The 14129-nt window shown below is 39.0% G+C and overlaps 1 protein-coding gene across 6 annotated transcripts in view; it reads right to left on the reverse strand.

The window, feature by feature from the left end:
- Positions 1-14129, reverse strand: part of PCED1B (PC-esterase domain containing 1B) — a 120846-nt gene that overhangs the window by 70806 nt on the left and 35911 nt on the right. The window contains exon 1 of one of the 6 annotated variants that reach the window (XM_045829265.1): positions 4664-4774. The exons of the other annotated variants lie outside the window; for them this stretch is intronic. The gene's annotated coding sequence lies outside the window, so the exon portion shown is untranslated. Of the gene's footprint in view, positions 1-4663; positions 4775-14129 lie in introns of those variants that run through there. 6 annotated transcript variants of the gene reach the window in all.

Here is a 14129-nt window from a genome sequence, read left to right on the forward strand (position 1 = left end):
CTTACTACTTACGTATCCCTCAACGGAAGTAATAGTTTAGCCTTTGTCATCTCCTGTATCTCATTTTTAAGTGGAATCAGGCTGAATTTTCTTTTATAAGAGGGCTTAATAATTTCACTTGCCATGGTGAAGAAAGATGATTTATTTTTATCATTAGAAACGTTTGACAGGCTAGTTTTCTTGATTTACAAAGAGCTCATTCAGATGAGTACCTGAAGATGCTCTCACACCTGCATCGACTAGTCCCATCAGGAAGCAGCCAGGACGGATGGAAAACACAGCTTCCAAGTCACCACTGGGATTTCCTCTCTCCCCTGCCCTGCCCAGGGAGACACCTGCTATGATGTATCTTATGCTTGTAATGTGATATTGATCTTCAAAGAGCTGCGATGTACTTAGTATGCAACAAGAATTTATTAGTGCATGCTCTGAGTCATAACCAAGACTCCTCCCTTGACCATATTCTTGGTCCGGTGTCAGGAGCCAACCACCAGCCGACCCTTGACACAGTTGGGACAGAGGAGACGCATCTGCACAGCAGACACGACTGTGGCTGGATCTCTCATCTATCTCTCTTTGTACACTGACTTTTGCTAATAACTGGTGGTGGGATTTTTTTAGATACTGGTACTTTACTACTAAAAATTCACACAGTTCCTATGATTTTGCACGGGATGACTTGCTGACCACAGAACAGAAATCCCTAACAACCCTCATGCTGCCTACTTCCCCCACCTGGAAAGTTAAGGACAAAATTAAACTAAGGGCAGACCATTGCCTGAATGCTGGAGGAAGCTGTTGCTAGGAATGCCCCCTAAGGAGTCACCACTTAAAAGCTCAAGATTTATTGGAGCCACTACCCCTCCCATCCCCTGGACAGGAGTGTTTATTGATGGGACCAGGTGGGTAAAGAAGGAAGGAGTTTTAATTAAATATAATAATCTGAGTACGTGGGAGCGAATAGAAAAAATGCCCCCCCCAAGATGTATAAGTCAAAAGACCTAGGCAAAAGACCATTTATCTAATTTAGACAATCTAACCTCAAAGAACAATAGCTGACTTTTAAATCACCCCTTGCACCCTTTTAATTTAGACCAATCTATAGAACCTTAATAGACATTTGGTTATTAACTGGCACCTGAAAGTTTGTGCCTGAATAGCTTCATTGGCTATCTGATTGATGACCCTCTTGGTCAAAACAATCTTTTGTTTAGCATGATTAATATCTGAAATGTCCTGTACTTTTTCTGATTACTTCTGTATTGACTCTTTCCGCCTTGATGATCACGCCATGCACCTGTTCCCCCCTGATGCTATGTAACCTTCCCTATAAAAACAAAGAAAAAATACGACAGAGTGAGTCAGTCAGGCCCAGAAAGCCTGGCTGTCCTCTGGCACTCTACATGGTGTCTGTTTCCTTCGCTGAGCCGTTCCTCCTTCGGGGACCCTGGGACCCGCCGAGGCAGGACCCCGGCAGTCCCGCTTCTCTGAGCCCTCTCGTCCAGCCTCAGCTCCGGCCTGTGAGAACTGCAGACCCTCGGCACAATGATTCCGCCTGCTCCGTCCACCTGAACAAACACTAGCACAGTTCCTAATAGTCCAGGCTGCGCTCCTAGGATGACTCCAGCCCCATGTACAGTACCTGCCTGAGAAAGGGCAATGCTTCCAGAAGTTGCTGTTTGTTCCAGGCCAAAACCTGGTGATATGTGGAGAGGCCTCTGAACTCCCTCTCTGAACAGATATTTTAGAAAGCTGCAATTACAGATCCTTTCTCTACCTTTGAAATGCAATTCTACCGCCCAGAGCAGTTTTTTCAAAGAACTGAGAGTCTGTGAAATGCAAATATTCAGGCAGATAACTCTCCCACAGTGCCGTGAGATGACCCGCCGCCCAGTGGGAGCCTTGCTTTCACTTGCGCCACTGCCTCCTGTCAGTCCTAGAGAGAGGAGACACTCGTTTCTCTCCTCCATAAGCACCTGTGAACAAACCCAGATCACCCATCGACGGGGACCAGCCCCCTTAGTCCCCTTGGGACCTTTCCCTTCGCACCATCCCTCTTTAAAAAGTCTCCTGCCTTTTGTTCTGGCAAAATTGAGTTCAGTTCTGGCTGGACCCCTTCCCTATTGCGATAGATTATTACTGAGTAAAATAGATTCTCGCCGTTTTGACTAATGTCTGGCTTTGTTTCTCTTTAACAACAGGTCTCAGTAAACTCTCAGGAGATCCCACCCTAACCCCAGAACTCCCAGTCATTCTTCCAAGTCTCATTGGCAGGATGTGCCCCCTCTCTTTTCACCAGTCCACTCCCACAGCGAAACGTAAGCCATTACAGTTGAACTGAAAATTATGTAACTGCTTTAGGTCCAATTATCTGCTCATCTTGTTTCTGTTGTTTCAGGGCCCATATCAGGGAGGCCTGATCGGGGCATCCATCAAAGCAGGTCTTTTTAGGAGAGGGACAGAGTCGCCTTTCACCTCTTAGTGTAATTCCTGCCACAGAAATCCTGGACGCTGAGGTTCTTGAAAATATTTTTGCTGATGTCATGTTGCCTTATTCAGTGTAGCTTATCACGGACTGAATTCCAAAACTTGTTGTGTGGATTTATAAACATCTGAAAATAATCAGCAAATAATGTTTGTGTCTCAGTAATTTAAATCATCTTTATTATTTTATGGAAATATTATCTAGGTCCTCCCTTATAAGAAAGAAGGGGAAATTACTTTTTACACTGTAGTTTTAAGCTTTAACTATGAAAACCTTTTAAACATATCTGAAGGTAGAATAGTACCCGGAACTGCTGTCTACCTGCCAGCGCGGCAGGACTACCATTTTATCACGTTTCTTTCATTTTCTTCCTTGAATATACTGTATTTCCCTTTCAGTCCTGCTATATTTCTAACAATAATCATGAACAAAAAGAGCTTCTAACTTAAAATGTACAGATGTTAATTCGCTACCAGCTGGGTGTTGGTTCCCCTTTGGTAGTGGTTCAGCTTTAAGGAGAGGGTCCTTGGCAGCCTCAGAAGATGGCGATCTGGGTTTTATTCCCGTAACAGTGTTGCATTTGGACTGAGTCACGTGCAGTCTCCTCTCCAGACTCCCTTCTGACTCACAGCACAGTTTTTCAGGTAGTTGGCTAGGGCCAAGAGTTTAGTGAAGGCCAGTGACTTATTACAACACAGTTCAATGGCACAACTGGCTTACTGTCAGACTTCACTGTCACCTGCCCCTGAGCCTGGTGACTTCACAGAAACCAGGCCCTCTAACAAGTTTCTGGGAAACAAGACCAGCTGAATAACTTGCTGGTGAAACCAGAGACACACTCAAATTCCAAGAAGAGGAAAAGGAAGTTTGTCACCTTGTGCTGGTAAAAGAGGGCACGTGGGGGCATTGTGAGGGGAAGGAGCTGGGGATATATTTGCTCGGCCCAAGGAGTGGAAGACTTAGAGGAGGGTTTCATTTGCCACGTCAGCAAGTAACAGTGGCTTCACATTTTTATTGGATGAGTCACCTTTTAAGGAAGGGACGGGTATTGGGATGTCCCAACTCATGGAATAAGGACATAGCTCTTCAATTATGAAAGTAATTCATATTTATAAATACCATCAAGATGGCTTCAATTTAAAAAAAGTTATTGGGGGACGCCAGGACGCTGCTGCCAGAATGTGTGGCCATACCACCCTGAGAAGTTCTTGGCAGATGACCACTCCATGCTAAAGACCGAGCAGAGCAAATATGATTGTTATGATAACATATAAAGTATACATTGGTCTAAAATATGTTATGTGTGTTATTGCTGTGATATATCCCAATTTACCATAAATAGTTCCTCACAATGTAACTAGCAATTAATATAAGCTTTTACCCTAATATGGCAGTTCCGTATCTATGTAAACATGATCAAACAAGACAGCTATAATAATGTTATTTTAACTCTTTGAATTTGTAATCTGTTCATTGGTATCAAAATTTTTATCCTACTCTTTTCTTTTTAAAGCTTTTATTTGTTTATTTTTTTTAGAAAGATGAGAAGGGAAGGAGAAAGAGAGGGTGAGAAATGTCAATGTGTAAGAGGTACAATAACCAATTTCCTTTATCGTGCCCCCTACTGGGGACCTGGCCTGCAACCCAGGTATGTGCCCCACCTGGGAATCGAACTAGCAACCTTCCAGTTCACAGGCCACCACTCAGTCCACCGAGACACACCAGCCAGAACAGGTATCAGAATTTTCATCCTACTCTTGAAATATATTGACAGTCATAATGAAACAATTTCCCATGATAACATCCAAGACATAAAAATAGTTGAGATGAAGAATATAGTGTTAAATAATCCTATCCTATTTTCTTGCTTACCCTTCCCAGAAACGTTTTACAGAAAACTTGGGTAAAAATTATCAAGTTTTCTGTAAAAAGTGACACCTTTATTCCATGTATATATTAACTCTTATTTAGTCTTAAAAAATGGAAGTGTCACTACTTAAAAAATATTATCCAAACAAAAGTTTTTGTATTTCTATAGCTCAGTGGCTCTCAGTTCACTGTTTATGAAGAGTTGAATCTCATCTTCAAATGAAATTTGATTTGAAAATCCAATATGTAAAAGTGAACAATATGGAACTGCTCTGGTTAAAAAAGGGCATAGAGAGTTTAGAGTCTTACCTACTAAGATTCTCCTTAGCGGGGAAGACTTCCTGCCAAGCACAGTCTGAAAACCATTGCTTTTGTCCATCACAGGAAATCTGCTCTTCATCTGACACCAGGCAAGTGCAATCAGTGTACACCCGACTGATGAAGATGGCTGTATGGACAGGCCACATTCCATGCCTGGGAGGTACACTGCCCCCTGCTGGGATTCTTCAGAGTTCCTCCAGATACTTGCTCCCTGCTTCATCCTTTGTACCTTAGATTCTGCCACCTTAGGTGATTAGACTAGGGATGGGCACTTGACCTAAGGACAGTCATTGATAGGCTTTCTGAGGGCATTTAAGAAGCTGGCACGAGCATTCTACCCAAGGAGGGTGAGCACTCCATTCTGGAGGGTCACTCTTTAACTTTTCACACTCTCTGTGGGGATTTTGAACTTCAGATGTACAGAGAAGAATTTGCAAGGAGATACATAAAGAGAAGGCAGCAAGCAGATGCTTTGAGGCAAAGGGAATTAGTTTGTTATGGCAGGAGCAGTGGAAGGAAAGGTGCGGGCAGCTAAGTCATAAAGACGGCAGAGGAGGAGAAGGCAGTGGTGGATACCTGTTTCAGAGCTCCCTTGCCAAACCACCAGGCCTGCTCACCTGCCACAAAGGAACTATGGAGATGGCTCCAGCACTTCCTCACTTGTCCACAGATCCTTTTAAAGTCTCTGTTCTACAAGGTTACCTAAGCATTCTGTTAATTCAATTTTGAAAAGCCTAACTAACTCCATTGCATAATCTTCCTACTTTACCAAACATATAATTCAACTCAGGAGATAATCACATGAAACCAAGCTGAGACAACAGATTTGTCTATAGCTCAAGGCCAAAAACATCCAATGCATGGCATATGCTCTTCCAGTTCCCATGCCTGTACCCTAGCAGACATCAGCAGTTGAACATGGACCTTAATGTGACTGCAGAGATGAGAAACAATTTCAGAAATTTTGTCAAACAGCTCCTTGGGCAGTTCGTCAATCAACATTGCTGATGCAAAAGTTGACATCTATTTACCACTCCACTTTAGTACTTTGAATGCATCACGTTTTCTTGTTCAGCACAGTGTCGGGGTAGGTCCATGGTTTTCAGTATTTTCCGTGGTGTCTGAAGCCTTCAGCTGGCTACCTCAGGGCTGGCCTCTGAGGGAAGCAGAGTGAAGCCCAGAGTGAGGCTGAGCAAGTGGAGTCCAGATAAAAGTGAAACACCTCCATCTTTATCTGCTATATGTATTAAATGGTCTGGAATTTTATTTGAGGAAAGGTCTCTACAACAAAGAAAAAAATTGAAATAACTAAACTACTATATCATCATAGTGTTCACAGCATTGAATTATTTCTCAGATGGATTTGACTGAAACTGTCAACTAGCATAATTAGCCAACTATTTAAACTTCTCATTTCGATAACTAAATCTGCAGAGCATCATTTATAAGTACTGTTTTCAGGATTTTTTAAATTAATAAAGTATGCTTTCACACCTGAATGATACCAAGGTCTTCCATATGGCATTCATAGAATCATTCTCTTTATAAGCATTAATGAAGCATAAAAAAGTATCAAATGCAAAAAATGTACAGCCACTTTCTCAATAATTGGTAGACCCAACAGATAGAAAATTAGTACAATTGACCCTTGAACAATGTGGGGATTAGGAGTGCTGACTCCTGTGTAGTTGAAAAACTGTCTAACTTCTGAGTCCCCATAAACTTAAGCCATTCCTCAGTGCCCACGGGGGCTTGGTTCCATCACCCCTCAGGGGGACCAAGTTTGTGGATGCTCCAGGGCCCTATATAAAATGGCATAGATCAGTGCATATAGTTGAACCTCTGCACCTGCAACACATCTTGATTGAAAAACATGTGTGTATAAGTGGACCTGGGCAGTTCAAATCCATGTTGTTCAAGGGTCAGCTCTATATAGAAAACCTGAACAACACTACCGACCAATTTGATCCAATTGTAACTTTAAGAACACTTCACCCAGCAACAGGGGAATATACATTCTTTTCAGGTACACGTGGAACATTGACCAAGATACACAATATCCTAAGCCATAAAACACGTTTAAATAAATGTAAAAGAATTTAAGTCATGCAAGCAAAAATACTTACAGCTAACATCAGACTTAATAAAGAAAGACTCACTTACTATTTTCCCTGTAAGATTAAAAACAAGGCAAGGATGTCCACTCTCATTGCTTCTGTTCAACATTGTACTAGTGGTATAAATAGTGCAGTAAGAAAAGAAAAAGAAAGCAAACAAGAACAACAGAGAGAGAATCATGGATACAGATAGTGTTCTGATGGTTGCCAGATGGGAGGGGGGCTTAGGGAAATGGGTGAAGAGGTGAGGGGATTAAGAAGTACAAGTAAGTAGTTACAGAACGGCCGTGGGGAGGTAAAGTACCATATAGGAAACGGAGTAGCCAGAGAACTCATACACCTGACTCATGGACATCAACAGTGGTGTGGGGATGGCCTGAGGCAGTGGGGGTGCTGGGTGGAGGGGGACAAAGGGGGAAAATCAGGACAACTGTAATAGCATAATCAATAAAATATAACTTAAAAAAGAAAAGAAAAAGAAATAAAAGGGTTTTTTTTGGAAAAAATTGGAAAGGAAAAATAAAACTGCCTGTTTTTGCAGATATAGAAACTCTTATGTAATCTATTAGAAAACTACTAGAACTAATAACTGAATTGAGCAAAGTTATAGAATACAAGACCAAAGTGTAAAAGTTGGTTTTATTTGTTATATGGTAGCCATAAACAATCCAAAGTTAAAATTAAAAATGCAATTTCATTTATAATAGCATCAAAAAGATCAACTACTTAGGGATAAGTCTGATTAAAAATGTGTAAGACCCATACACTGAAAACTGCAAAACACTGCTGAGAAAAAGTAAAGACCTAAATAGATGGAGAGATGTACTATGTTTATGGATCTGAAAATTCACTATTAGTAAGATGTCAATTATCCTCAAATTGGTCTACAGATTCAACACAATCTGAATCAAAATCCAAGCAGACTACTTTTGGGGGAGGGGTTTGGGGGTCACAATTGACAAGCTGATTGTAAACTTCATATGGAAATGAGGACCTAGCCAAACTTAGAAAACACAGAAGTCCAGGGCTAATACTACCTGACAGTAAGACATTGTATAGCCACAGTAATAAAACAGCGTGGAATTGCCATGCAGATAGACAAGCAGGTCAGTGGGACAGAGGAGCAAGTCCAGAAAGTCCAGGCGCACACATATATATGGTTAATTGATTTTTTACAAAGGTACAAAAGGAATGTTTACTAGAGAAAAAATAGTCTTTTCAACAAATGATAATGTAACAACTTGCAATCCACATGCTAAAAAAAAACCCCAAAATAACTTCATTCCATACATTGCACAGTGTACAAAAATTAACAAAAACTTAACTGTTTAGTCAGTTAACTGTCAAGTTAACAAAATGTTGACTTAACTGTCAAATCTAAAATTACAAAACTTCTAAAAGACAACAGAGTGGTCCTGATTTAAGCAAACTTGAATTTCTTAAGTATGATACCAAAAATATCATCCATGTAATAAAACCTGATGAACTGAACTTCACCAAAATCAAGGATATCTGCTATTTAAAAGAGAGTGTTTTGTCTGACTGCCAGAAGACAAGCCAGAGACTGGGGCGGGGGGGTGATACTTGCAAGTCACCTGCCTGATAACAGATCTGTATCCAGAATATATAAAGAACTCCCAAAATTCAATAATGAGAAAAAAAAAACAAAATAAAAAAGGGGAAATTTAAACAAGCATTATCACCAAAAAATGATAGACAGATGGCAAATAAGGACATAAAGCATTGTTCAACATCTTTAGTAGAATGCAAATTAAAATTACATTGTAATATTACTCTACTCCATCAGAATATCCTGGTGGACTTATTATAGAACTTAGGTGCATAGTTTTGTTGATTTTCATAAAAATATGCATATCTTAACCACAGATCAAATAGGACCTTTAAAGGGCAATGGTTTTGCAATCTCTGTGCTCCATAGATAACTGGGATCACAAAAAGTTAAGAACATGCATAAAATCCAACAATGCCTGGGCAGACTTGAATATATATGAGGCTGTGTTTACACATCAGTTAGGAGGGGCATTCTAAAGCTCAAATAATGCTGTTATGTCATTAGTGTTCAGAAACATGAAAACATTTTTTTACCCACTAAAAGCTGTGGGAAAGTTACTAATTAAAACTGAATATAAATCTCTGTAGTGTGGCTGCTGCCAAAGGCTGCAGCTTCTTCCATGAAAAACTAATTAGTTTCATATTTGGTCAAATAATCTAGGCATGATTATCCAAGAAAGTAGGATCTCTCATTCAACAAATGTTAAAGTCTTCATTCTATTCTAACAACTTTATTTTCTGCTTTCCGCTTTCTATACTGTGGTATGCTTCCCTTGAAACTCCGATGTTCCCCACTCTGAGGAAATAAAAGAAAATGGGTATATGGTATTTGTTTTGATTTAGGAGGATATAATCTCTGGGAGGTCAGTGACTAATTTCTTTGTGGCATCTCAAAAGTGGACAGGACATTGCAGAGTTTCTAATAAATTTGTAATCATTGAGCAGAGTTTTGACAAGATTCGCACTGTACCACCAAGGTCTGTGAGTGGGAGCAAACCAAATCTGTAAATCACTTATCATCAAAGTGCCAAGGACTGTACCTGCCTTTGAGTTCTCATTTTCCAGATTTGAGGGATTTAACTACAGCCTCCAGAGAGGCTGCTCGGTGCCTTTGGAAAATGTTCATTTTCTAAATAAGAATTGTAAATGTTGAGAGCAGAGGTTGGAAGGGAAGATGCTCCACCAATCCAGCTTTCCATTCTATGCGAGTATATCTTAACTAAAAGATTAAGCAGCTGCAAAATGTTTAGTGGCTTTCTATTAATGGGAACATAAGGAAAGCATTTGTCTTTCACACTTAACGAAATATAGTTTGAGAATTTATGTAAATTACACCTTGACAAGGTGAAATACCAAGCTCTGGATCCAAGTGTGTGTGACTGGTTTCTCTGCCCTTCTTCAGGGAAACATCAAATCAAATTACATGTGAAGCAAAGTGTCTACAGTGTAAACACTGAAGTCAGAAGTGAATCTGCCATGGCACTTAAAAACAGAAAAAGGGCAGAGTCAATCAATAGATAGTACATTTTTCTCCAGTAGAATGTGTATTAGGCCAAGTAATGAATGCCTACTTAAAAATAATAATGATGACCTGACCAGTGTGGCTCAGCTGGTGGGTGTCATCCCACAAAGGGAAAGGTTGCCAGTTCAATTCCCAGTCAGGGCACATGCCTGGCTTGCAGGTCCGTCCCCAGTTGGGGAGCATAGGAGAGGCAACCAACCAATTTTTCTCTCATATCAATGTTTCTCTCCTTCTCTTTCTCCCTCTCTTCCCCTCTCTCTCTATAAATACATAAATACATAAAAAAATTAAATTAAATCTTTAGAAAATAAAAATGATGATGAGAAGCATTTAAAGTGATGTCTATATACAAAATGTATCCATTTTATTATTCCAATTAATGTTTTTATAACTTCATGAGGACTGGACTAAAATTATACCCATTTTACAGATAAAGAAAGGAAAGCTGAGAACATCATTTACAGCTTATTTTGACAGAGTCAGGACAAAAGCCTAAGTCCATGGATCTCTTAACCACTTCTCTACTGCCCCTATCACAGGGCTAGTCAACGTAACATCTTAAAAACTCTCTGGAAGTTTAATTAGATTAAATTATTGATTTATTAGAAAATGTATTAGGACATGTTAAGCATACATTCTTGTTCTTGGACTTTGAGAACAATGACAAAAGGAAGATTTCTTAAAAAATGCCAATATTTTAAATAAATTTAAAAATTCAATTTACCATGGACTTCACTTCACTTACAATTTTTATAAGACCTGAAAGTAGTCAGAGGTTTTTAGAGCGGCTTCCATCTCACAGAACAGTAAGTGCTCACTAGTACTATAACTTGCAGCCATGAGAAGAACCCTGGGAAACCATGGCGGAACCCCTGCCTCCTGCCGTCCCCCACAAGCACCACCCTGACGGTTTCCTTCCCAGTGTTCAAAGAATAGAACTTTTTTCACAGCTTTACTGAGATATAATTCACACAGCATATAATTTATCTAGTTAATCTGTACAGTTTAGTGGGTTTTAATATATTCATGATATGTGAAACTATCACCATAATTTTAGAATATTTTCATTGCTAAAAAGAAAATCTGGTACCTTTTAACAATCTCCCTGTCCATGGCTCCATTTTTTTCCAGCCCTGAGCCACTACTTACCTACTTTCTGTCCTTATAGAACCATCTATTCTGCACATTTCATATAATGGAATCATATAGTATGTGGTCTTTGTGACTGGCTTCTTTGACTTACCATCATTTTTCAAGGCTCATCCGTGTTGCAGCATGTATGATTACCTCATCCCTTTCTATGGCCACATAATATTCCACTGAATAAATATATTAGCTTTTGTTTATCCACTCATCAGTTGATAAATATTTGGGTTGTTTGCACCTTTTGGCTATTATGAACAATGCTGCCATAAACATTCACATGCAAGCTGTTGTGTGGACATATGTTTTAATTTTGGGGGGTTATATACCTGGGAGTAGAATCACTGGCCATATGGTAACTTCATGTTTAAACATTTACAGAACTGCCAGATTGTTCTCTAAAGCGGCTGTACCATTTTACATCCCATCAGAAGTACACAAGTGTTCCGACTGCTCCTTGCCAAGCCTTACTGTTTTCTGACAGTTTTACTCTAGCCATCCTAGGGGCTGTGAAGGAGTACTTCATTATAGTTTTGACCTGCATTTCTCTTAAGACTGACTGTTGATGTTAAGCATCTTTTCATGTGCTTATTAGCCATTGGTTACCTTCCTTGGAGAAATGTCTATTCAGATCCATTGCCTATTGTATAATTGTGTTATTTATTTTTTATTATTGAGTCATTAGAGTTTTTATGTATTCTGATCACAAGTCCTTTATCAGATACATGATTGGCAAATATTTCTCCCATTCTGTGAGTTGTTTTTTTGCTTTCTTGATGGTGTTCTTTGATGCACAAAAGTTTTGTCAAAGTCCCAATTCATCTATTTTTCCTTTTATCACTTGTGCTTTGGGTGCTATATCTAAGAATCCACTGTCAAATATGAGAACATGAAATGTGACCCTATGTTTTCTTCTTAGAGTTTTATAGTTTTAACTTTTTAGTTTAGCTCTCTGATCTGCTTTGAACTAATTTTTATATATGGTATGAGATAAAAGTCCAATTTTTTCATGTGACTATGTAGTTGTACCAGTACCAATTGTTAAAAAGATTATTCTTTCTCCTTGGTTGGTCTTGGTACCTTTGTCAAAAATAAGTTGACCATAGACACATTGGTTTACATCTAGATTCTAAATTCTATCCCATTGATCTTTATGTCTGTTTTCATGTACTGTTGTTTTATAAAGAAGATTTTACAACATTCATGGCTGACACAGTCCAACTCCACAACTCCACTATTTTCAATAAATGACTAACTAGCATTTAGATGGACAAATGAGCTGGCTCAAATGATCTAACTATTAAAATCTTATACTACATGAGTAATAAGCTATTATAAAGTTGCCTGCTATCTACTATATTTAGGATAAAATTTATATGACAAAAGTAAGTCAGATTTTCTTATCTGATTATGTTTTTTGAAAATAAAGCTCTCAAAGTAAATTATACAGTTTTGAAACTGGAAAAAACTTAGACACTATCTAGGCCAAGCTATTTGTTTTCAGTCTTGCTTTTCCAGATTAAAAAACAGAACCTTGACACTTTTCATAATAAAGATGCCGTCATTTCCTAAACTGTGACCTAAAAAGTACTTCCTCCATTAAATGCATTTGCTTACTGAAGCGACTCCGGGCGTTTTGGCAGACGTGACAGATGCGCGGAGAACTGGTCACTGTCTCCTCTGCAGTCAAGACCCACCGCACAGAGGGCGCGCCAGCACGTATTCAGATGATAGAATTCTGTATTTGTCATCTGCATACTTGGCACCATGCACCCACGTAAAATTTTATTAGTAAAGGTAATTTTAAAATAGAAACATATTGGGATATAATTATCATGTTCTTAAATAAAACTCTAAAGAAATAAACTAAGAAATAATGGAATGATTGATTCAGAAATATTTTCTTCTTTATACCTTGTATGTTTAAATTTTTCATTCATCTATTTAAATAGATTTCTAGTGTGTTAACTTAAGGGTACATGTTTTTACTGATATTGAACAAAATAGGGACTAAATTGTGTATCCCTAAAACTCTCCCGTTGGAGCAGCAAACCCCAATGTGAGGACATTTGGAGATGGGGCCTGAGTGGAGGGGATAGAGGTTTAGTGGGGTCATTAAGTGTAGCTCTAATCCAACAGGGCCAGTGCCCGTGTAAGAAGAAGAAAAAACACCAGAGCTCTCATGTTGCCCTGTGAGGACACAGTAAGAAAGCAGCCTTCAGCACGTCAGAAAGAGCTTCCTCCCCAGAAACAGAATCGCACAGCAGCAAGGTGTGAGCTTCCCAGCCTGCGGAACTATAAGAAATAGATTTCTGTTGTTCAAGCCACCCGGTCTATGGTATTCTGCTATGGCAACCTAAGCTCACTAATACATACATGCTCTTAGATGAAAAAAAGTATACAATTTCTCCAGATCAGAACATAGCTCAGCAGTTCGCACTATTGTATACAACTGTCTCTCACTGTAGTCTCACATAAAAGGATGGATTATGTGAAGATGTACGAGGTATAAATCAGAAAAGGGTGCCTTCAATCTGCTGTTGATAACCATCATATCACTCAGGAGAATAAATAGTTTCACAGTGGATGAATATAAAACTTGATCTCTAAGATGAATGAGATTTAATCTGTACCACATTTTTTAACAGCAATGAAATAGATTCTTTTCTAACTGAAATATTTCTAGAAGAAGGAGGGGAAGAGGAAGAAGAGGAGGAGGAGGAGAAGGTGGAGACCAAGAAGAAAAAGAAAGAAAATAAATAACCTTTTTCTTATTTGTTTGTAGGCGTCAGATGGCTCTGTCTTTGAAAAAGTTAAAAAGCATGTTACGGCATTTAAATACTGATATAAGAAAGTGACTCAATCACATGAGTGCTACATCTAAACTTAGGCCCCAAACTTACATATTCCATGTGAGCTCATGCGTGGTTGAAACAAAAGAGCCCTAAGATTATTGAATATCTTTAAAGAAATTTAATCAACATTAAGAAAAAGAAATTTAATCTTAAAAAAGGAAGCTATTTCTGGAATTATAACAATGTACCTGAACTCAAGCAACCCAAGGAAGAATTTTAACAATCAAAACTCCAGGAGCTAGAAA

Source organism: Phyllostomus hastatus, unplaced genomic scaffold, assembly GCF_019186645.2.
Source record: "Phyllostomus hastatus isolate PE091 unplaced genomic scaffold, TTU_PhHast_1.1 phas_scaffold_93, whole genome shotgun sequence".
Taxonomy (NCBI): domain Eukaryota; kingdom Metazoa; phylum Chordata; class Mammalia; order Chiroptera; family Phyllostomidae; genus Phyllostomus; species Phyllostomus hastatus.